Raw genomic sequence first — 24,998 nt, forward strand, 5'->3', positions numbered from 1 at the left:
TGGGCAATTAGATTGGGCATTTAGCCATGAAATTTGCGAACATATGGCTTCTATCAGGCCAAAAACAACAAACGGCCGCTGCTAACAGAGCGACTAACAGAGGGCGGTTAGCAGAGCGGCGGGCTGTTAGGTGAGGGAAGATGGGGAGTGGTTTTGCGGTAATTGCAATGTGGGGCTTGGCTTGGCATGCTCTTTGTGCGCTCTCTCTTCTTCGTCACTGTGTGTGCCACTGTCTGTCTCTTTTCTCCCCCCTTTTAACAGTTGTTCGTTTGTACTTCGGCTAACGTTCGGCTTTCGCTTCGGCAGTGTTACAGAGCATCTGCGTTCTTCAACATTCTTTAACAGCACCGCGGATGCTCCGCTTCGCTTCTTCTCTTAAGCGCGGAGCTCTCTTGTGGCGCTCCAATCGGCTCCATTTCGCTCTCTCAGGTTCTTTTGGTTGGGGCCACCGACTGGTTGGTTGGTTGGCTGGCGCTCTGCAGCTGCGTTCGTGCGCTTTTTCAAAATAGTTACAAGATGTTCATCGAAGTGAGTGGAACGCCGCAGCGGTTAAACGGAAACGGTCGCATGGACTCTTGAGCAGCCGAAGAAGCTCGCTTCCGAAATCGCTTTAAAAAAACAAACAACGTACAATAAATCCAAAAGCCCAATCGCGTTCTTCGTTCTTCGAGTGGAAACCAGCACAGCACAAAAAACACGACACTAATTCATCTGCAAATGGAAAACAATTCCAATTCTTCTAACTTCAAGCCAAAATAAAAAATAAAACCCAGTGAAACAAGAAGTGCATTCGGTTTTCCTGCTCGTGGAGCTATTGTTATTTTTAAATTGCTGACCGCAGAATATTTTTAAACCTTAAAATAGACGGCAATACACAAAAAAGAGATGCCGCCGAAACAGAAATAAACCAAAAAATAAAAATAAAAAAAACACCCAAAGGGTATAAACTCGAAAGTGCCAAAACAAACAAGAATTTCGCTTAGGAAAAGTGCGTGTTCTAAAAATATAACTACTACGAATCTAAAACCGCAACAAAGTAGCAAATCTAGGATTATTTTTGCCGACCAATCTCAACGCAAAACTGCATTTTGTTAAAATATTCAATCTGGAGACGCAAAGTGTCAAAGTGTAGTGCGAAAGAAGAAATATTTATAAATCTCTGCCAAAAAGAAAAGAAAAACATAAACAACCAAAAGAGAGAAGAGAGAATTCTACTCACATTTCGTGCATTTTATACAGATTTTCGTTTTTTTGGAATACAAAATAAACAGAAGTACAAGAGGCGGAATCCATTAGTTCCGCATTAAAGTGTTAAAATAAATTAAGTCTTGGATACTCCGTGAACTTTGCATTTTGGAATACTTCAGCAGCATTTTGGATATCCGTGCTAGTGAATTCTATAAAAATAATATATATTCTCTATATATATAACCGATCGATCTGGAGACCAGAAGGAAATAATTTCACAAAGGTTGGTAAACAACTTATGTTTGTGATCACTGTGATTGTTGAGTAATAGATTGTGGCTGTCGCAAAATATTTATATTATGCACACGTCTTTAAGCATACGACAGGTTGGCCAATGTAAGAATCTGCTTGTGAACCAGCCAATGGCCATGAGAAAAGTGTAAACAGAATTATCGCTGTTTTGTTTGTTAAAATATATGAAAATATAGGTGTTTTCAAAAATGCAAGAATGTTTTTGTATGTGTCAATGTTTAAGAATTTTTAGATGTTTTCAGAAAAATTTTAAGAGTTTAGTGACTAAAAATGAAAGTGATATTTGCTTTTTTAAGAAAAATATTTTAATAATTACCCTGTTGTTTTTTAATGTCTAAAGTATTTATAAATCTCGAGACTCCTTAGTTTTCTAGACCAAACCTTTTCATGAAATTCGCCCAATTGCCATTAATTCGAATAAGCATAAGCAGCTGGGAGTTAGGTAATTAAAAAAGCCCAACAGACTTTCCATGGAAAACAAATCCATTTCGCCCAGACCACAAACACCTGGAGACGGCAAAGTGTGAGATCTTTACAAAGAATAATACTTGAGACCGAATATACATACACATAGACCGCAAGACTGGGGTACTGTAAACAAGAGAGTCCCCGAGTGCATATCTCATTACCAGACCAAGGATCATCGTCAAAACAAAAGAAAGAATTGCCAGTAAGAACAACAAATGTAGGCAGAACAAAAAGGCGAAACTTTTCTCATTATCAACGCAAGTGTTTTCCCTTTTATTTATATATATATTTTTTTTCGCAATTCTTATAAGTAGAAGTGTCAGTCAGGGCCATGGATATGGCCACCAGCAACTGGTCAGCCTCAGTTCTCGGTTCTCAGTGGCAAATCCCACTTCCCACACCGGAATCAACGTCATTCATAAAACTGAAAGGGGGAAAAATGTATGAAACACGGGACATTTTTTACATCTGTCATAAATTTTCCTGCACTCAGACATAAATCTATTTTCTGCATTTTATTTGTTTATTTAAAAATTCTTATGCAGGCCGCAGAAAAAAAAGAGAAAAAAATGACGAGAGCCCATAATTTGCAACCTGATTGATGTGACAATTCCTTAATTAATTTTTGTTGGAAATACGCCTTATATATGTCTGGCATTTAATTAGCAAATCTGTTTTCGGGAGAGGTAATACATCAGGGTAAATGATGTGATGCGAGTGCAGCAGAGGAATGAGTTTATTCACATTGCCGAATCTATTATCTGGCTCGTTTACCTTCCCCTGGCCAGGTAATTGAACCCTAGTCTTCTCCTGCCTTGCCCTTCCTTCTTAGATATGAACTCATGTATATATTTCTTTTCCCACGATTTTGTCAATCAATCTTTCATTCTTACTCAACTAACCATGGCATTTTGGCAATTATTTAGAGGCAGCGCCCTGCAAAAATTAAATAAAGCAAATAATACAAATTGTTGATAAGACCACGGTGCGTTGTGAGTGCTTCTGTTGAGATCGAGTTCAGTGACTTAACTTTATCACCGCTTCTGAAACTTTTTGGCTCAACATTCTTCGTTCTTCTGGCTTCTTGTTTCTTCTCTGCTGATAAGAATTGCTGAGGCTGAAACGACGAAGAAATTGAAACCGTACCCAATGTGTTTACATTGCATTTTAAATAGTCCAGCAAGAGTTGAGATTTCTGGATTGCGTGATGACAAATTCTTTTTTAGTTCTTAGATTTTTAACAGTTTTTTATTTTAGCAAAAGAGCTTATTAAAAAAGTATTCCAGGAAGTGTTTGCACTTTTAGAAAAGTTGCTTAAAATTAAATTTAAAACTTTCCAGATAACCAAACTTGTATTAAAACTCCAAAAATAAATCAAATGGCATACAAATTTTCATAAATCAGTTGGCCTTTTGCAAACTTCATAAATTATTCACCTGCACTTTGTCAAAATCTAATTAAAAACACATTTTCTTATCAGACAAAAACCCCGCAAAGTATGCCACAAATCAAAAGTTTCTTTTGGCCATAAATAAGTTATAATTAATTGGCCAAAGTTGTTATATATATATATTGGCAAATAAATTGCCAAACAGTCACAAATGCGGTCGAATTGAAGAACTGCCACTCAAAATCAGGGAATAGCCAAACAAATATTTCCCATCCATAAACATTGTTAAAAATGCAGTATGCATTAGACTATTTACCCCCATTTCCCCCCTTTGCTGCTTCACCCAATTAGCTTCGGCTACTTGTGCAGTAAATAAGCCCAAAAAAAAAAAAAGAAAAATACACAAAGATGCTGCAAACACAAACGGAGAATGAAAAGCTGGCAATAGAGGAAAATATTTTCTGCGCCATATTTTGCAGCCAACGCACATAAATAAGCTCCTAGACCAAGAAGCCAAAAAGGCAACAGAATGGGCGTAGAAAAACTTGGTCGCATTGTTGCTGCCACTGCCACTGCTGCTCTGCTCTGTTATGGTTGGCAACTGGCCAAAAAGACATGGCCAAATGTGCGCCAGTTCCCGCTGTTAGCCATCATCCAAAAAATTCAGCCTCCCATCATCATCCCTTCCTTTCGGTCCTGCTTTTTGCTTTCGGCCAATTTCTGTTGTCGGCTCGCTAATAAATAATTTTAATTGTATTTCTTTTTAGCTGTACTCTTTTATTTTTTGGCTGCTCCACTTCTTTGGTAATAAAAAGATTTCCATTGTTGCACTAGTTCGGCTGCGGGAAATGGCTAAGAGAAAAAAAAGTAAAAAACGTGATCAACAGCAAATTGAGTTCGCCTTTATGACTTGGCCAATTTGCACAGTGTGTGTGTGTCTGTGTCTTATCAGGCTGCAGCGACACCATTGAGGTTGGCCAGGTTTTCCCTTATTTCTCTTCTGTTATTTTCTTTTTTGCACTTTTTATGTGCCACCGCCAGCCGGTGCCTCCTCCAATCTTTGGTCGACAAATATGTCGAGTGCTTGACTTGGGCAAACTTTGTCACTGATAAGACTGTTGAACACCCCCGATCAGCCTTCCTTCTGCTCATGTTCGGAACTCTTCAATTTTATGCTTGCCACACGAAAAAAAACCTCTTTTTTTTTATTATTTTATAGTATAAAAAATTTCAGTGACTTTTGTACTTCATAAATTTGATTTAAAATTTACCTACAAAATATAATTTAAAAATATATAAAAATATTTTTCACCAGAAAGAGTCATACCCTTATTTTTCTCCGTGCAGAAAAAAGTACCATAATAACCATACGCCACGTTGCACTGAAACTGAAATGAAATGAAACGAAAGTTTTCTTGATTGTATGGTTTTTTTTTTTGGCGACTTGGTCACGTCTTCAATGCACTTTTGCTACTTGAGAGAGGGCGTGGCCAATGGGGTGTGCAGTGACATTTATTGTTGCTTGTTATTGGTGTTGTTGCAGCAGCAGCAGTAGCAACAGCAGCAGAATCAGAATCAGTTGGTCCCTGTTCGAGTACCTATATCTACTATATAGCCAATGCACAAGTATCAAGCTACACACCCATACATATACAGAAAGGCGATGAGTTTTATAGGCGCTTTCAATACTGGGCCAAGGTAGTTTTTATCTTTTTACTTTGCCATTTTATTGTTGATGTGATGGCTATTGTTGCTGTTGTTGGCCCGTCTGGCAGCTTTAGCCGATTTTTGTTGCTGCCTTTTGTAATTGCAATTTGCAATCCTTGAATTTGTGTTCTCTTTTCTTTGCCCATTCTCGCATCGCCTGCTGTCTCATTAATTTTGCATTACTCATCTGCTTAATTTTATTTATTTATTTTTCCTTTTGCCAGATGCGAGGGAAATTGTACAGGAAAAGCACGTGCGGAGGGCAAAGTTTTTCGAAAATATAAAAGAAATTTAAGCATTTGAAAAGCTCAACGTTTCCTGAGAAATATTACTCAAATTATAAAAGTTTTTTCACTTAAATGCACTCAGAATCTGCTATCATTAATGATTTAAAATATTTACAAATTGTGAGGGAGCTCTTTCGCATTTCAATTTCGATTTTCTTTCCATTTTGTTTGTTATTTTTATGTTTGTTTTTCGATTTTCCAATGACGTCTGCCAGAAATTTTCCATTGCATCGAGACAATTGGCAGCCAAGTCAAGTCAAATGAATGCAATTGGCACACATACAGAGGCATGCTAGTTCTCCCTCCCTTGGAAAAGCACGCGTCACCACGCCCCTGCACTTGTATATCTCTTATTCGATCAACCTTCCTTTCTTGGCTTGACTCTTTTGGTTCGTTTTTCAAACAATGCCAAGCTGTCAAAGCTATTGATTTGAGTGTGCGACTTATGTTTGCCATGTGAACGCCTTTAAACACCCACCAACGCCCCCTTTTTTCCCATTTTCCCTTCTATCCTTCATGTCCTATCATCTGGGTATCCTTCGCCCTTGTCTGCGTGTTGCAATCAATGAGTTTTCCTTGGCAAGCGCTTTTCTTCTGCGCTTTTGTCCTTCTGGCTTTCTCCTCGTTTTGATCCTCCCTTTAACTCCTTTTACCGCCTCTTTTCACACTTTACGCCCCTTTTCCTGGCTTCTAAGCCCCCCTTGCCTCTCTACATTTTTCCCTCTACACATGTGACTGCATCTAAAGGCAAAAATGCAGAGTGAGCACCAAAAACAAAAAAAAGGGTAAAAGAACGAAGTAAGGGAAGCGAACATTTTGCACTGCACAAACTTTGTTGCCAAGCTTGTTTTACTTAAATTTTATTTGTACAAGGCTTCAACACTGCCACTTTTCACCCAAACTCCCGGGAAAATTGCCTTTTTTGAGCTACCAAAAAAAAAGTGCCAACTTGTAGTTTGTGCCTGACGGTTAGTTGGTCTTAACTTTTCGCTTTTTGCCCGAACCAATTTGGTATGTAGAAGGAACAATGTAGAAGTTAGGGATTTCTTAGTCATACATACCAGGATCCAGCTGATCCATATATATGGTCAATCCAGCCAGAGCAGGCAATGAACCAAAAATCTGAGGCCAATTCATTGGCCTTTGGCCTTTGTTTTTCTGCCAAAGGGAAAATAGTAGCAGGGGTGGGGTGGATAGGTGGCCATAAACAAGACTTTCCAGCTGGTGAATACATGGCCATAATCTATGACCACGTCCTTGCTACCATCCCATATCATTCGACTTGGCCCCAAAGGCCTTTTGTTTAGATTTATTGCTTTTTCTGTTTGTGCTCTCTAGTATTCCCCATCCCAGACTCCCTCTCTCTCTCTCTCTCTCTCTGTGGGTTCTTTTTAGTTGATAATTGATGAACATTGTGACTGCTGCACAAAAGGACACCCCTGCATTCGCAAATTCAAAGCAATGCTGGCCAGAGAGATCATCTCTGAGAACACACACTTTTCCATTTGAATCCTATACATATATGCAGAGGAGACATGTCAATCACACTGATTCAATTAAGTGAAGTGCAAGCCACACAAACAAACAAACAACCATGACACAGACATACACACCCACTCACAGAGAAGAGAGAGAGAGAGATATTTACCAATACAAACAGACTTGAGGGCTTAGTCCAGGCAATTGAGAATCGACCTCAAAACAATTGTTTGTCTTTGTACTCCAAATGCGCTCACAAGTAGGCAATACAAATTCCAAGGCCTCAAATTTGAAATCCGAAGAAGTGATGAATAATGAAAATCAGTCTTGAAATTAGATTGATTAAAATAAATAGAACTCCTTGTTGAAAGTCAAATAATACTACTGCCAGCTTTTGCTGAAACTATTTTCTTAACCATTAAAGTTCTTCATAATATCCATGCGAATATCACATCCTGCAGTGATTGTCTTTCTAACGAAAATCACTCAGTTTTGTCATATAAATGACATAAATAACAATCAGCTGCTTCTACCTAAGCTCCCACCACACCGCCAGTGTGCTTGGAGTCCTCAACCCACTCAGCTGTCAACAAAGTCATTGCAGGTGTTAAGGCGTGAACGTGCACACAGAAATATATTGGTCGTTGGGAATGAGTGTTAAGGACTGTTGTTAACTGCTCGCAGGACTAAAATCATGTGCCAAATGCCTTCGAGCGGCAACTAAAAGTCGTAAGCAACAGGAGCAACAAGAGCAACCACTGCGATGAGGATGCTTTAATAATGACAGCCCAGAAGAAAGGAGAAAAACTCAGCTCAAAGCCGAGGACCAAAAGTATTACTCGCACTCGAACTGATAGGCAGGCAAAAGTTTATTTTTGGGCTATGAAATTATTATTAAAGTTGGTGTATTTCAGAATAAAAGGGAAACGTTTTGAAATTATTCTAAAATCATGTCATTTATTTTTGTTACATTCTAATACCCATACTTTTTCTCAGTGCAGTTCATTGTTTCTTTCCGGCTGTTTGTATGGTGTGTGTTCATGTTGAATGATTGCCGACGCCTGCTGCTGACAAGTGTTGCGTGTTTTGAATATGGTCGCACATCTATTCAGAAAGTACGTCTATACTCGCTCAAGTATGTCCTTTCGACTTGTCGTCTAATGACAAAGCCAAGCGAATTTCGAGCCCTTCAAGTGCTTTGTTTGCTGCCTCATAGCGATGTTGATTGGCGCTGTCGAGGGTCTTTTGCTTGTATTGAAAGAGTCCTTCAATAAAAACATATGTTTGATCTGCATGTATGAAACAAGGGACTCTTAAGTGACTCATTTAGAGGGGTGGGTCTTGGCCTAATTCATAGCTATGTAATAAGAGCAACAAATGATGACTATCAAAAAACAAGCAAGAATTAGCTTTATTTCATAGTTTAATAATATAATATATTCCTTAATAAACGCCCTCCTTGTTGATTTATCTCTTAAATTCAACTCTTAAATGGACAGTAAATAAACCTCGCCCAAAAACGCCCCGAATAAAAGCAACTTCAGCTTGCTAAAATCCTTTTGTTGATTGACTCACCTTGAATGCTGGCAACTTTGCCTTTTAGCTGACCTGAAAGTTTGTTAATGCCATTCCCCGAATGGCGATAGAATCCCTGCTATGCAAACTGCTGCAGCTGCTGCTTAGCTTCATTTTAATTTTTAGCTGCTGCATAAAAAAAAAGGAGAAAAGAGCAACGAATAAAACTTTGCCGTCAGGGCTTTTGTGCCACTTTTCATGCTGCATTGCAAATTTTTTCAATGTTGCGAAAGGAGATTATGGGGTGGCGAAAACTTTATAACACTCATTTCATTCAAAGTTTGCCGGCACGGAACAAAGTCGTGGACAAGTGGGAGGATTTACGGCAGTACACGAGGGGTCATTCAATGGTTCATCAATCATGCCACGCCCTCTAATCAAAACATGAAGTGCCGAACAGGGGTTATCCCGGCCATATGTTGCCTGCTGGTTTGGCCGCCTAAAAGGCTGCAGCAATTTCGTTGATTAGCCTTGTGTCTGCGGCAAGTTTCCACCCACTTTGCCACCCAGCTTTATGCTGTTTGTTATGGCTAAACATAAAAACTAAACGCTAACGCACACACACTCACATATGCTATGTAATTGATACGGAATGGTGAAGATAAAGAGAGAGAGAAAAGCAAGGACATGCCTCAGCAGTTTGCCGAGTTTTTTACCTTTATGTTTCAGGAGTTCTTTAGTTAGGGTATAAAATATAAAGAAAATATGACAGCAGATGACTTGCTAGCTCAAAATATTGAAAAACCTTACTCATCAATCTGTTCAATACATTTACAATTTTCCTTTAACTGCTTGGAAATAAAAATTTTAAGTTTATTTTAAACCCATTTTTAATATTATTATAAGTAAATATTCCTCACAATTTATTTTATAAAAGCGTAGCACTATTCAACGTTTTTATGATATTCACATATTTAAATTTTATAGCTTATAGTGCATATTCTTGTTCGTCTTTTAAGAGCTTTTCCTCTACATATCTTTGCCTCTTTGCTTTTTTTATGTGTGACGTTTGGTTTTTATTGCGACTTGGCTCGCCTCAAGGTAACAGGCGATGCATGAATGTGGGTATTCACACCACAGAAAACTCCCACCCACTGTGCCGCTCTGCCACACAATACCCATACCCACCATTCCCCATCCCCAGCTGATCCAAGAACCAGTCATTCCTCAGATGGTGGCCAACACCCAACGCAGCATCATTTGGGCCTGGCTTTATTCCCATTTCCCCGCAGCTCCTTTTGGCACAGGTGCACGTTGATATATGGGCTTGAGGTTGGCCCAAAAAGCAGAGGGGGTGGTTTTGGCACGGGCCAAAGTCGTTTTAGGCTTAGGTCGGTGCTGATATATGTATACATATATATGGCCCCGTGGCAATCGCCAGATCCCCATGGCATATCTCTCGCTCCCCTCGTTTATTCGGCATGAGCCACATTTGAGTTTCTAATCAAGGTAATTTTATGTTTGCCAAGCTCGACTAATGCCAAAATTACATTTTTAGTAGCCCCGCCACCATTCTCTTCTCGCGCATTTCTTTGCCACTTTCCCATTTTGGCTCTACCCACACAAAGTGGTTTTTTGGCCAACACGCCGTATGCGTGATAAATGCAAGCCAACATTTGGCTTATCCTTAATGCTCATGTGAGTGGTGGTCTGTTTGAGTGTGTGTGTGTGTGTGTGTGCAAGTGTGACTGCGACTGTGACTGTGGAAAATGGCCATTCTCTTTGAGCTGCTAATTAGGCCAACATTGTGGGAGCAAAACCAGCAAAACAACAGCAGCCAATTGTATGCCAAGACAAGCCATTAACATTAGTGGAGAGGATGGGAATGGAAATGGCAATGGGAATGGGAGACCGACTCTGAGGATAATATTGTGTGGCGTGGAGCCAAACAAAAGGTCACATTTGAGGCAACATTCGTTGCCTTGACTTGCTGACCAAAACAAGCTAAGAACGTGACTTGAAAGTACATTTAAAACTGAGCCAAAAGAAGGCCATTACTGCAAAATGTCGTTTATGAGGGAAATAAGTGAATTGCTATGTCAGTAAACATAAATTAAATACTTTATTTTTTGAAATCGTAAAAATTATAATAAAATTTTATGAAAACAATCTAATCCAACTTTAAGCATCTTTAGCCCCAAAATGTGTGCTATAAAGAATGCTGTCCAGCAGAAAGTGGTGTCACAACATCCTTGACAACTAAATCCCAATTCGAATTGATGCATCCAATCAACCATTTCGCCAACCATCCATCAGTCAATCAATCAATCAGTCAAGCGACCAATTGCGCTTGCGTTTAGGGTCAATAGAGGAGCGCTTGTCAACGATGAAGGTTCCAATAAGAGGGTGTCGGAAAATTCGTGTATGTGTGTCAGTAGATGAGAAGCTTTATGCCAGTGTGTGTATGTGGATGTGTGTGTGTGAATGTGGTGTGAAGTGCATCACTTAATGCATCACTGAGCAAACGATATCTGGGCCATTGACACTAAGTGTTTAGAACATTTTCATTTCAAGCCTTTGCTTTTACATGGCATAAACATGTTGGCTGTCGAATGAAAGGAAAAATAAATGGGTATATTAAAAAAGGGTTAGGAACTAATAGCATACGAAGTATAGTTTAATACAAGTTATAATATATAGTAACTTAAAATCTATAATAACTACATTCTCTCCCCTTTATTATCCTTACAGTTGACATGTTCAAAGCCAGCGAGGAACTCTTAACTTTGCATATCGGTAAGTGGAATTTTCCGTGTTCCCAATTCATATGGAGCTATGCTCCGCTTAAAAGCTCATTAAAAATTGAATGCATATGCAAATTGAAAGTTTTTATTGGGGTTCACAGGGCGGCAGTCAAAAGGCATGACCCAGAAAGGCAGCTGAAATTGAAGCTAATCAAAAATACATATTGACACCGCAGGAACGGTGAAAAGAGTCTAAAATACAGAGGACTCATCAAATACAGAAAGAAGAAAAGTAAATCCCATTTATATGCCGATGCTGTCAATTTTCAAAGCATTTTCTCTTTGCTAGAAAATAAAATGTAAAATGTTTGACTATGTACGTGTCTTTGTTTGTTTCTGTGAGAGTGTCGGTTAAGCAATTTGCCAGTTTTTGTTTTGAATATTTGACAAAAGTTTATCTAATTGACAGGCTCAACATTTTGGGTCCCTCCTAAGCAGGAATACTCTCTGCCACATTAATCATACGCCATGTGTTACAGGCTGGCTCACACACATTGGATTATTATGGGTCCGAAAAGAAATTCCGGCCAGCACATGAAAATTTCATTAAATTTTAAGCTGGTTATACTGTCTGGCTGTCCCTCAGTCTGTTATGGGTCGGAATCTCGTTGGTTTCCAAGTTTCTGATGCTGTTGTTGCGATGACAAACGCCCCGAAAAGCTGTCATTAGTTGAAATCACATGTCATTGGCAGGGCGAAAGTGACCCGAGTGTGCTCGTCATAGGAACCCGAAAAGAAAAGGCGTAGCTAAAGGGGGGTCAAAAGGTCTCTATGGGGAGAGATTTTCTGACCTGCGCGAAAAGCTGTAAAAGTTTTATGAGACACCTTGGCTGGTTGACTCTTTGGGTTAAGATTTTTAGAAAACTTTCTTTAAGATTTGTTTATCCACATTTCTTGAGGAAAGTTTTATTTTAACGCCTCTCATATGGCAGATATTATTTGAAAGCTCAAAAGTTTCTATATGTATTGTAGATTGATTTCTATATTCTCCCAACTAAGTATAAAGAAAACTGCTTAATATAAAATAGTAAAAGACCCCTTTTAAGTCTTATTACCCATGCTTATGACCCCTTGTCAAGTGTGAAATGTGTGTGTCTATGTGCCGTTTGCCTGTGTATGTTTGAGCGTGTTGTGTTTGTGTGTGTTCGCCTGCATCTGTTGTTGTTGGGTGCTTAAATGTTTGCCTACGTGTCAGTCTTGTCATTGGCAGTTGCTCTCTCGCTCGCACAGAGGATGCTGCTTTTATGACAGTTCATTGATATTCATTTGTGTGCGTGTGTGTGTATGTGTGCTTCCCCCTTATATAAATATAGAAATATCCTTGGCATGAGAAGCAACCCTTTAACCCATTAAATAAGTTCATACGAAATTCTGTTAAATGGTTGAAAAAAAAAGAATCCAATTAAAAATCATGAAAAGCAGCTGGAAGGAAGACAAAGCCTCGAAAGGGACCGCAAATCGGCTTATGGCCATAAAGCGACTTCCAAACGAAACTCAATCAAAAGTGAAGTTTGATTTCCTGCATGCGACTTTCCTTTATTTCCTCTTCCTTGCATACTTTGCTGCGCCCGGGAGAAATATTGGAGAAATGCTGGCAATTTCCAAGTGCTCAGTCAACTCTGTCTCGCAGTCTGCCTCGGCCATTTCCCCTTTATTCATTCTCTATCTCACTGTCTGTCTCTTTATTTCCCAGCCTCAATCAATATGGCTTAGGCAGACTCGTTATAAATTCATGTCCGGCGTTTTTCTTTATTTTTTTCCCCGCACGAGGTCCCAGCATGAATATGAATGAATGTAAGCAAACATAATAGTGGTACAAATAATAGCTTCAAAAATAACCTTCTGCGAAAAGGGTTTACCTTAAATCAAGTATAATTTGGAATGATTTTACAAATAATATTGTATATTTATACGTCCATAATCTAGAAGACTTTCATTGTAAAAAATACATAATATTACATTTTTAAGAAACTAAAATAATGTATCAAATATATATCCTATTATCTTGTCCTCAACTGTATTTATAAGCCATCTAACCCATGCACAATTCTTATGACAGTTTTTTCTCCGCGCTTTCCCTTTTGGGCTGTCGTTTTTCTGTTGGCTTTTTCTACGCCAATTGAACTATCTAAAAAGAAAACTCTTTTTTCCTATGCCTCTCCTCTGGCTGTCTTTTGTGCGGAAATTCCTTTTCAAAATCCTCCGCACCTGCAGGTTGGAAAAGTTCAAGTGTCGACAAACTTTAGCTTCAAAACCAAAGCAAACAAAATCTCATCAATTTTTCAATGTTCACCTTAAGGAAAAGGAAAACCGAAACAACGGCAACAAAAATTAGCAAAGTTAAGGGCGAAGCGGAAATTTTGTGAGGTTAAAGAGGAGGACGAAAAAGTGGGAGTGTTTTCCACACCACCTTAAAGCCCATTGATATATATCTTCTAGGCCCAGAACAGACACTGAGACACTTAATCCGCACGTTTACACCTCAACGCACACAACAAATACTTGAGAAGGGGTGGATAAAGGGGAGTGGCCCGGGGGCTATGTTACCTTCGACTTGGTATTCACCATAAATTTGTGTATTCTACTTAATAATTAACTGAGAGATGGGGGCGTGAAAACTTTGAGGCTTCCACAACAAAAGACTCAAAGACAGCTTAATAAGGATGCGGAAACTGAAGGTCATATGAGGGGGAAGGCAAAAGGGGTTGCCATGAATGGAAAATGGCGAAATCAAAAGTAAGATTAGCTTCAATAAGGAAAGGAGCAAGAACGGAGACCTTAATCGATTTTCTCTAGAGATTAATTGCGATTCATGGAAGCGGAATAATAAACCATTTCTGGAATCGCATTAGACTTAGGCTTAAGCTTATTCATGTATGCATTTAATTAAACTCTGTTAGTTAAGGTAATACCAATCAATTAGGAATTTCACATAATATGCTTATTTTGTACAGAATCAGAACTCTTCCCAGTTAATATTAAGAAACTTGATTTCCTAAATTCTTGATTCCACTTCACATTCTCCTGCCTCAAATCAAATTTATCAGCAATTATATTCCATCTCAATTTCAATGAATTGATTGGCTGAGCTTAACCAATCAAACCAACATCAACAAATCCTTCCAATGAATTCCTAGAAACTGGACAAGTTTTCGCATAAGCACCTTTCCTTATTCATTCCAATTCCACAGATATTTTCCTCTATTACGTATATTCACTTTTCCTGCGGTTTTCGCTTTCTTTTTCTCGCATCAGCAATAAAAAAAAAAGGCAGGGGAAAAAGTTAGATGATTACAAGACAAAATGCGGCGCTGCTTTAATTGCACTTGAGCCCCCGACCTTCGACTCCCAACCACCTCGGTATCCAGTTCAAGTTAATTTGCTCGGCGCCTGGCTCAACGATGTTCCACTCGCTCATTAATTACAGCTTAGTCCGACCCGCAGTCGGAGCCTTAATGATTTACCTGCAGATGCTGTTGGTGTTCTCGCAAATATTGCTGTTCTTCATGTTCTTACACTTGTACAAAATAATTGCAGATAAATCCAATAAAATAGAAAAGTTTTTTAAATAGACTTTGATAACCATAAATAATGGTGCTTTAGGTTAAGTAGGTGAACCTTCTCGAAGTAAGAGGCAAAGACTCACATTACAAACATAATTTATATTTTTATATAATATATTTCCGTAATTTAAAATATATTTCAGCTTTTTTTCTTTCCTTTACATTTTGTGTAAAAACTATTTCCTACTTTAAGTTTTTTGCGCCTTATTCTTTTTTGATTCCTGGCACTTTGCTCATCTCCATTTCCACCATTTTCCTTTTGCGGTGTTTTCCGCTGCGGCTGCGGCTGTTTGCAAAAGGACCTTTCTTTGGCGTGGCTTTTCCCGGCTCTATACCCAATGCTTTTTTACCTTTTGCTGGCTGCCGCCGCATCTTATTAATGCTTTGTAATCAAATACACTCTTACTTATCTGCCCTTCTTCCCATTCTCTGGAATTTTTCGTTGATTATTTTGAGCTTTGCGTACTGATCTGATGACCACCTGACCTCCCTTTTACCCCCTCACGTTGCGCATTTAATTAAGCAAATAGCAGGAAAGTTTTGTTTGTTTTTCTTTCTGCGGGATTTCCCTTTTGCTATTTTGGGTTTTTTCAAGAGTGGAATTGATGCTCACTTGTTGCTCACTTTGTGGCCTTTTGGGTTTTTCTTTTTCCGCCAGCGGTCACTTTGATCAAATAATTAGGGAAAGAGTACACATAAATTGTTGGTAAAAGAAAAGTAAAATCAGATTGACGTAAGATAAACTATTTTTGATTTTTCAAATGTAATTTTAAAATTAATTTCCATATATTTTTTATATAATGTGAAGGGACGACGATAATTATAAGTCATTTTTTATTAGCACTCAACTTTAACTTTATTTTTTGTTTTGCAATAACATTGATTTCCTTTGTGCACACGTGTGTGTGAGTCGAGAGACCTTCTGCAACAACTTGTCGCCTTTCAACTGCACTCCCTTTTCCAATTTGCAACTAAATTTGCACGGATGTCGGTCAGAGGAGTAGAAAGAGCAAAGGACAGCTTCACTCACGTTTGCCAGTTGGAATTTAATAAGAAAATATGCTGCCAGCAAACGTGACAGCAGTGGAAAATGAGGAAAATCAAGAGAATCGAGAGGGAATTCAACTTAAAGCAACTGGCAGGCGAAAAACCGCAAATGCAGTTTAATTTTAATCAAATTGCAGAGCAATTAACTAGTAAAAGGGAACCAAGAGTTTTCAGGGAGGGGGTTAAAACAGGTAAAGCGCAAGGAGGTGCCACAATTAATAATGAATTACACGCAAAAAGAAGGAGCGGGGTTTCAGGGGGTTGAGGAGTCAACTTACTCAAGCCAAAATGTCAAGACTGCAACTACAAACAAGGTTGCCAATGGCGAAGACAACTTAATTAACCTCGACCTTCTCCTTACAACAACTGCAATAATAACGATGACAACTCGCTGACGTCAGGCGCTCGCGTCGCAGCTTTTTCGCTTTTTAGCTTTTCAATGCCGAACGGTGGACATCGTGGGCAAGTCGCCGCTTCAATTTCAATTCCAGTTGACCATCGCCAATAGTCATATTAAGACATCAATAATAAACAAAAAGTAAAAACTAAAGTGCACGAAACTGCATGGAGAAAAAATCAGGATTGAAATTTACTTCATAAAACCATTTAACGAATTTAATTAATTTTAATAAAAATATTTTAAATATATTTAAGAAGACTTAGGCTATTTTCTCATTTCTTAAAAATCATTTTAAAGGCTTTAAGCAAACATTTTAAAAATGTGTTAAACGTTTTATTGCAAAATAAAAACACATTTTTTATCATTTATCACTTTATCAGGGCTATTAAAGTTCCACAAAACTAATAAAAAATATTTGTTAATATGGAAGAGGCGTAAAGTTAACATTTTTACGACCTTTTTTCCTCTGTGCACACACAACTACCATGTTAATAAATGCGTGTTAACGCATTGCGAATTTTGCGCATGCGCGCGGTCCCAAAATCAGAAAAAATCGTAGCCGGTGCGCGTAGAAACCCCCCTTCTGTCCCTCCATTAATCGTCACGCTGTGTTTGCCGGCATAAAGCTAAACCTGTTTGTCAGCCTCTCTCAATGTTGCACAAGTGTCGACTGCTGCTGCTGCTGCTGCAGTTGCCATTGCAGTTGCAGTTTCAAGAACCGGGTCAAGGTTGCTGCTGCAGCGCCTCGGCGATCACAGTTGACGCCGGCAGAGCAGCGCAGCTTTCGCCTTGTGCGCTTTGCATTGAAAGTCAAGTTCGCGTACACATGTGTTTGATTGACATTGGCCAACGACGGCGGCAGGCGGCAGCAACAACCATCTGGCGATCATGAGGAGATCGGCAGTAAAAACTGCACAGACTTGCAACATGTTGGTTGCAAAGGCGATTGAACAAAAATGGAAAATGTTATGTAACTTAAAGTTTGTTGAGGAGGATATAAGTAACAAGGATCTCAAAAGTATATGATTTAAATCTGAAATTCTGTATGTTTTTTTATTTTCAAACTAACTTTAAATATCTCTTAAATATCAAGTGTCAGTAACCATTTCCATTTGTATAACGAAAGCTTAAAAAAATATTAATCTTTTGACACTTTATAAAAACTTTAAAGATGCATATTTTTGCCGAAACACATCTATTAAATTAAGCTTGTTATCAGTTTTTCCTTATTTTTTTCAATATATTTTCCCTTTTATATTCATATATACAATACGTTAATTGCCTCAACTGAAATTCCACTTGAAATATTTATTTCGCTCAATCCATTTTCCCATTTTTCTCTTTAACAGCTTTATGTTTCATTCTTCCACGTTACCAATTCAATTCTCTGCCATGTGCAAAAACCAATCAAATTTCATATTTATGGATGCAATTCGATACTGTGCAAAATTATATTAATTGCGAGAGATACAATAATTAATAATATTTTAATGAAATTGTCAGGCCAAGAGCGAAAAATTAAGCGAGAGGAAAAAAATCGCATTAAAAGTGGCAATAAAATAAAGAAAATTCAGCTAGAGAGAAGGAGGCAAAGGAGGCAGGTGGATGAAAAGCATTTTCCATCAGCTGCAGGCATCCATTTAATTTTGTTTGTGGCAACATTCTCTCACTGATTAATGGCTAGCCACGCACAGAAGCCACCCGAATCCAACCCACGCCAAACCCCTTTTCCAGGCCGCTTCAATCTGCTCTTGGCTGGGAAAACTCGATCCCAAGTTAAGCGAAATGCTATTAATTTTCATAAGTAAATGAAAATTGATGTACGTACCATGCCACCGCCCACTTTATCATGCATAAAGAATAGAGGGCCTATATATACACGACTATATATGTCAGCCTGTTTATAAAAGCCTTGGCAAATCGAACTTTTTAGTGAATGGCACTCGAGGTGCAAGTGTTCGGCCAACTATTTTGTGCCTACAGATCGGTGGGCCTTCTATGAAGTAATTTCAGATATTGTTCCCATAATCTATATAGGTTCCACCATTGTCAACAACCGAGTCCGCTGTCATTCAGCAAACAGTTCTCAAAGTCATCGAGTGCCAGACCATAACACACTAAAACAGAATTTATTTATACTATATAGACTCTGTTTATTTAGATGCACCAGAGACCCTGAAAACTGCACCAACTGAGATAGCAATACACAGCTGACAGAGAGAGATGGCTACACAGTGGGCAAGGAGACTGAGTGCGATGAGATAGCATTGAGCAACTTGGCAGCCTCGATTGTGCACTCATCATCAGTAGTAGTTGCTGTTGCTGCAGCTGCACCGGCAACCGCAATGCCAAACTGCGACTCAAATGACTCAAGAAGTTGCCTCTGATAAAAAAAAAGCGGAGCATTTTCATTTTCGATACTCTTTTTGAGAGAAAAGAAATTTAAAACTGCTTTAAATAACTTATATATGTGTAATGGGGAATGTAAATTATTAAAAAACATATTAATGCCATTTCAAGGACAAATCTTTCAAGATTCAACATTACAACATTTTTTGTAACTTATATTTTTAATCTCTTTTACTTCTAAAGGGCATTTGAGGTGCTTGTTTTGACTTGGTTTGCATTCAATTTGTATCATTAATATTATTGTTATATTCCAAAGCAATTCAGGCCTCCGCAGTTAAGAATAAATTATGAGTCAAGCTTTAACCACAAAAGTGGATGTCAAAGTGGTTCACTCTTGGTGTTGCTTTTGTAATCGCTGTTGTCGTTGTTATTGTCGCTCTTTGTGGCTGCGAAAATCAATTGTCACAAGGCCAGACTTTGGCTCAAGCCCCCACCCCTTCGTCATGCCACCACCCATCTCCGCTTATCCTCCTGCACGCAATGCTGCTGCAGAGCCAAAATGCTTTGCTTTATTTTGCTGGCTGATCTTGAACCAATTGCAAATTGCTAAAACGCAGCCAAAGCAACAACAGAGTCGTTGTCACGGCCAGCTACAGATACAGAAAAATGTTTGAGTTTTCATTTATAGGCATGCCATGGCATTGACTGGCATCAATAAATTAGAATTAGAATTGTTCTCGCTCTGCCCGCCCTCTCTTCGGGTGCGCTCTTCTCGATTATTCGGCACTCGGGGCGTATACGTGATAAACTTGAACTTGTGCGTTATTATTGCAATAGTCGCTGTGTGTGAGCCGCAGGTCTGTGCGCTATATATTCTACTTCTCCATGCCATATTTGCACATTGCGCATACGCAGCGTTGACCTCGCCTCGGACAATGCAACTAATTAGCGATTGCAGGCAGATAAACAAGCGAGTGTGTGTGGACAATTGTTTGATTATCAATTAGTTTCGTACAGGCCCAAGTGGCTGACCTTAGCAGGCAGGCAGATAGCTTTAGATAGCCGAGGTGTCGGAGTCTCAGCCCGTAAAAAGCCCCTCCCCACGTTCCTTATCCGTCTCTATGGCTCCTCAATCCCTGGCTGGAACAAATGAAACCAATGTCAAATGCTAAATATCTCACAACACAAAGGCATTGAAATTTGCATTTGCTGTCTTTTTATCTCTTGCAAAAATGTATATCTCTTCCACTCAGCCGCTCTCTCGGTGGGCTTATTTCTCTTCATTTCTGGGGAAAGAGCAAATTGCTCATCCATTTAAATGTGTCATCAGTTCGATCGAGCTCTTTCAGCTTTATTTTTAAAATGCAGAAATGATAAGTTCTTATCCCAATTAAAGTCTTTTCTCATTAGTAAATGTTGTGTCATTTCCATTTTAATCGAAATACTAAAATAAGTCATTCTTGCTTAAAACGTCCACTTGCTTTATCTTCTTGTACTTTAGTAATCGTATATTTATAAAATTCCTGCCATATTATTTCACTCTTTTAACATTTAATAATGATAAAACATAAGTCAACCGAAACACTCATAGCTTTTAGTGGATATAAAGTTATACTAAAACACCCAAACATCACTTTGATCTGTAAAACCTACTTTTTACCTTTTTTACTTTTCAAGAATATGGCATTAAAATAAAATGACTGTGACATTTTCAGACAACCCAAGCGACCCCAAACAAAAAAAAAAACATTGATCAAAGACCAAACCAAAATAAAAATAAACCAAGCTGGGGCAATGTAAACCCTGTGAAAGGGGTGTAAAAAAAAGGGGTATCCTTGCTTCACTTTACTCAGGATGTGACAGCAAGAGAGAGAGGAAAATGCCAGAAGTGAAACAATATGTGAACCGTGCCACATTTTGCGGCATTTTTGGACCCACATTTTTTATTAATAAATTGATAAAATTCCCCGCTTCGAGTCTGTGGCAAAGTGCAATCATTTTTCCCCGAAGTATGCAAATACTTTCATCCCGCCCTCCGCCGTCGACATAATTAAAGTGTGAGCCATAAATTTTGGGGAAAGCAAAAACCATGCATAAATTGTATCTTTTTTTTCTGTGAAATAATTGCAATTTATGAGAGTTTTGTGGCCTATCGACGCGTGGCATCGGCGACGCCGACGGTCCATAAATTTTGACCACACTCTAGCCGACTCGGCTCGAAGAATATTTAATAAACAAAACTTGCGCTAATCGTTAAATTATGATTAATGTGCCGACAACAAACAATAAACTTGCCCCGTCCAAGAACACCGAAAACGTGCAAATAAAGCGTGGGCGACAGCATCGGACGTGCCTAACAAAATCCCAGACAAAAGACCAAAGACCGAACACCAAAAGACCAACTTGGAATGGAATACATAACCCAAAAGTCGAGTCCTTGAAGGCGAGTGAGTCGTGTGTGTGCTAAAATATGCGCAGCCATGAACTCTGCGGGGCAACAAACATGGAAACTTGGCAGGCATTACGTGATAATATGTGACGAAGTGAATAATTAGTGGGGCTGTGTTAAATAGCAAGACAGCTAAGTTGATGATTAAAGTCGGCAGTTATGACTGTAAGTTCAAAAAGCTAATGAAATCATGAAGTGCTAATGTATGCTGTTCTTTGGGATAAAATATTTGAAAAATGTAAGCTTTAATCCTTAGTTTCCATCAAATCATAATTTATCTATTTTTCAAGTCATATTTTACTTAAGGATGTTACCTATTCTTGATGTCAATTTTACTTTGGATTATCCTAAGTAAACAGACCAACTTTCTCACTAGTTTATGCCACAGAATAAAACCTTTTGCAATCTGCCACGCCACTGCATAATTTTCATCTGGCCTTGGTCTTGTTTTTCCCCCAATTCATTGGCCATGTCACCGTCTGGGCCAAGTTGCCTTACCGCCACGCCTCTTTTGCATAATTGAAGACAGCTTTTGCTGCTGCTGCTTTTGGTTTTTTTTTTAAACTTTTTTTTAGCTTAGCTCAGCTCTGAACTTGCCTAGACCGAAGTCAGCTTATTAAATATTAAAGCCCCGACTGGGGACCGCTAAATCCTGCGGCTGTCAAGGTTCCGCAGAAACTCAACTCAAAAGCCTGTCACACATCCTGTAAAGCTGGGCGAAAAAGCCGGCAGTGGTGGGAGAAAAAGGTGTTACCTGCCACCTGCAGCCGAATTCAATTTCTTGTCGTTCGCTTAGTGCCACTACCATCTTGTCAAAGGCAAAACTCAGTTGCAAGTCTGTAAAAAAAAGCGGAGGAAAATGCCGGAGAAAACCATGGCAGAAAAGAGTGGAAAGTGAATGAAAAAAATCAACTACTAAAAGTATTATTATTGTTGGTTGCACCTGGAGGTGGTTTACTTTGTCACGGATATGTTTTCTTTAGACTTACCATGTCAGACCTGACTCCCTCTATATCCCTATTGCTACGCTTTTGCTTGTGTGAGTTTTTCTTTACTGTGTGTGTATGTTGAAACATGCCGGAAGTTAAATAGGAAATTTTATATGCTTTTATAACTGTGCACGTGTCTACAAGTGGCGAGCTCCGAGTTGCTGGCTGCAACCAAAGCAAAAAGTTCTTAACTATATGGGTATATATGTACAGCAGTGGACAAAGTAATAGCAGTAAAGATATCAATTGACAAATAAACCAATATAATAGATACAATATACTCCGTCTTAACCCCTTCAAACGCACCTTTAACCTTTAGCTAAATGCCAAACTAAAGTTAGAATTTAAAGAAGACATCTATCATTGACCACAACTGTAGGCAGGTGAGTGTGTGTGGCTGGTTGTGTTACCTTGCGGCAAGTTGTTCGTTTGATGAAGTACCGCTCTTGGATGCGGCTGCGGCTTTGACTGCAACTTGCAAAAACTTTGAGGCGAGTGCGTGCATCCTGCCTTCTTGCCACACACAACACCACCACAGCACAGCCACCCATATAAAGTGAAATACACGTGTATGGTTTTTTCCCCTTGAGAACCAATCGAATTTACCTGTGAAAGCAGAACGACGATGCCTACAGTATAGCGAACACAAATCCCTAAAAAATAGGCTATGAAATATAAATGAAATATTGTCTATTCAATTGTTGTCAGCAGGCAGATGTGATATATAAAAAGGATTGTAAGCGTTATTGACACTGATGATGATGGTGATGATTTGGCTTTAACATGAAGGCTTTATATATTAGCATTTTCTTTGTTTATGACCCATATTTATTTTGCTTTTGACTTAAACAAGAAAAAAAGAAAACAACATTTTCTCTTTGATTTCATATAATATCGGTAATAAGAAGCAAAATTGGTTAATAACTTCACTACTTTGTTTCCCCCTATCAACGAATTTCATATGGTTGGTCAGCACTAATTGAAATTCGAAACAAATGTGAAAATGTTGCAGCACTTTCTGTAATGCTTCTTTAATTTTCGCATGTCAGACTCGAATCAAGCAAACAAACTGCAACAAATTATTTTTCGTTTTTCCTCTTTTTGATCACTGCAAAAAGCCCTGAACAATGTTGTGTGCATTTGTGCGGCTTCATTACACCTCCTTGGCAGGCTCCCTCTCATTCACTGACCAAGCAACACTTTTCTCAACCACATCGACTTGGATGGAGAGGTCTCTGTGTACCCATGGGATTGCAGATGGAAAAGCTTCGAGCTCCACATGCTGCACACGAACAACTTTCTACTCCCAGTGTGGGCGAAATTGAGCTGCTTCATTTACTTGGGAGGAGAAAAAGAGAGAGGAAGCCGGAGGAGCTGCTGGATACAAGTACAGCTCCATCGGGGCAACAGGCAAACAAACAAGTCGAGTTTTTGGCACAGACTAGACGTGGACTCACACCCATACACATCTCTTCACATATCCGGATAACACTCTTCAGCGCTTCCGTAGCTGAGTGTTTGATTAGAAAAGTTTACAGAAAAGTTGCTTAAAAGATTTTAGACAGAACCAACTGCAGTTTACCTCCTTTACCATCCTTGTCAATATTTGCCGTAAAAACGTGAGCATGCCCAGCATGTCCGCTTCATAAATGCCGTATAAATTTCAGGAATTAACTGAATGCACAAAAATTACCCACATCTATCACGAGCCTATGGTAGATGCAGAGTGGTTAGGAAAACCATGCAGGACCCGTCTCAATGGCAGGCTTAAATGTCAAGTGTCCGTGTCTGATGCTGGCCATGGATGCTTCCTGTCCTTCCGGACTTGCATGTCCTTCTAACCCAATGCTGTGACCTCTCCTTCTCCCTTTTGGGTGTACACAGAAGAAAATAATTAAGAATAAAGCTTATTTTATTTTGTAGGAGGACTTAATTAAAAATATGATAAAATGGGAGTTTAGTAAAGTTTTTTATTATTTCAAATACATTACTTAAAAGTCACTATTTATTAATTTTTAATAATTTTGCACTGTAGACCGTATAAAAATGCATGACCGCAACACATTTCTCAACTGTGGAACCCCTCCTCCTCGTTGTATCCTTTGCCTTTAAAAGTGTTAAAATGTTGATTGTCCTTTTTTGTCGGCGCCTCATGTGTCTGTGTCTGCGGGTGAGCGTGTGTGTCTGCCACAGTGTGCGTGTTAAGTGTTTGTGCTTTGCAACGCCTTCAGTTGGATTCTCCTTCCCTTCCGCCTTTCACCCGCTCCCTTTGTGTCTGCGTCTCGTGCGTGTCACAAATAAATTTTTAAGTAGCATTTGTGTTGATTGCCTTGAAAAAGGACACGAGAAAGTCCCTCACCCCTCAGTAGAAGGCCCAAGAACGAAGCCATCGCAAAAAACCGAACCCAAAAACTGAAGCCCGCATGGCAGCCCGTCTCATTTTACAGTTTCGGCTTAGCCTCTCGACAACTGCCGCACGGCTGAAGTGCGCTTGATTTCCACATTATTTTTACTCTGATGGCTTTTCTTTTTCGTCCGTGTCTCCGCTTTTCCTTTCAAGTGGATCTCTTTCTTCTGCCTGGTTAACAAATTAAGTGCGGTGAAATGTCATTCGGATTGCGACAAATTAAAATGGTGTAAATGGAGGACGTTCTTGCCTTGCCTTTTAACAGGTTTGCGGTTTACACTTATTGGCTTTGATTGTCGAATTTATTAACCGAAAAATAAGTAAATGGTTAGCTAAATAAGGTAGGAATTTAGCAGAAAATTAAGGTTATAGATAATATATAACCCACTCTTACATTAAATTTACATAAAAAGCCTAATTACTTATTATGATAGTTAAAAAATATTAAATTTCATTAAATATTAAAAAAATATTTCACCAGATATATTAAATATATTTATTTTCGATTTAAAAATCTCAGCCTAACATCCTTTGATTTTCTGTTGCCTTACATGGACTAAGAGAATGGTCTTTTAAGGCTTTCTCTTTACTAAAGCCCAACTGTTACTTTAACAGTCTTGCACCCGAAGTGTTGAGTCCTCTGC

The 24,998-nt window shown here is 38.9% G+C and overlaps 1 protein-coding gene across 1 annotated transcript in view; it reads left to right on the top strand.

The window, feature by feature from the left end:
- Window positions 1-349: 349 nt before the first annotated feature.
- The window catches only part of LOC108108145, a 38,945-nt gene continuing 14,296 nt past the window's right edge, over window positions 350-24,998 (top strand). The window contains 2 exon segments of the mRNA XM_017216078.2: window positions 350-1,471; window positions 11,098-11,142. The gene's annotated coding sequence lies outside the window, so the exon portion shown is untranslated.

Source organism: Drosophila eugracilis, unplaced genomic scaffold (assembly GCF_018153835.1).
Source record: "Drosophila eugracilis isolate 14026-0451.02 unplaced genomic scaffold, ASM1815383v1 contig_445, whole genome shotgun sequence".
Taxonomy (NCBI): Eukaryota; Metazoa; Arthropoda; class Insecta; order Diptera; family Drosophilidae; genus Drosophila; species Drosophila eugracilis.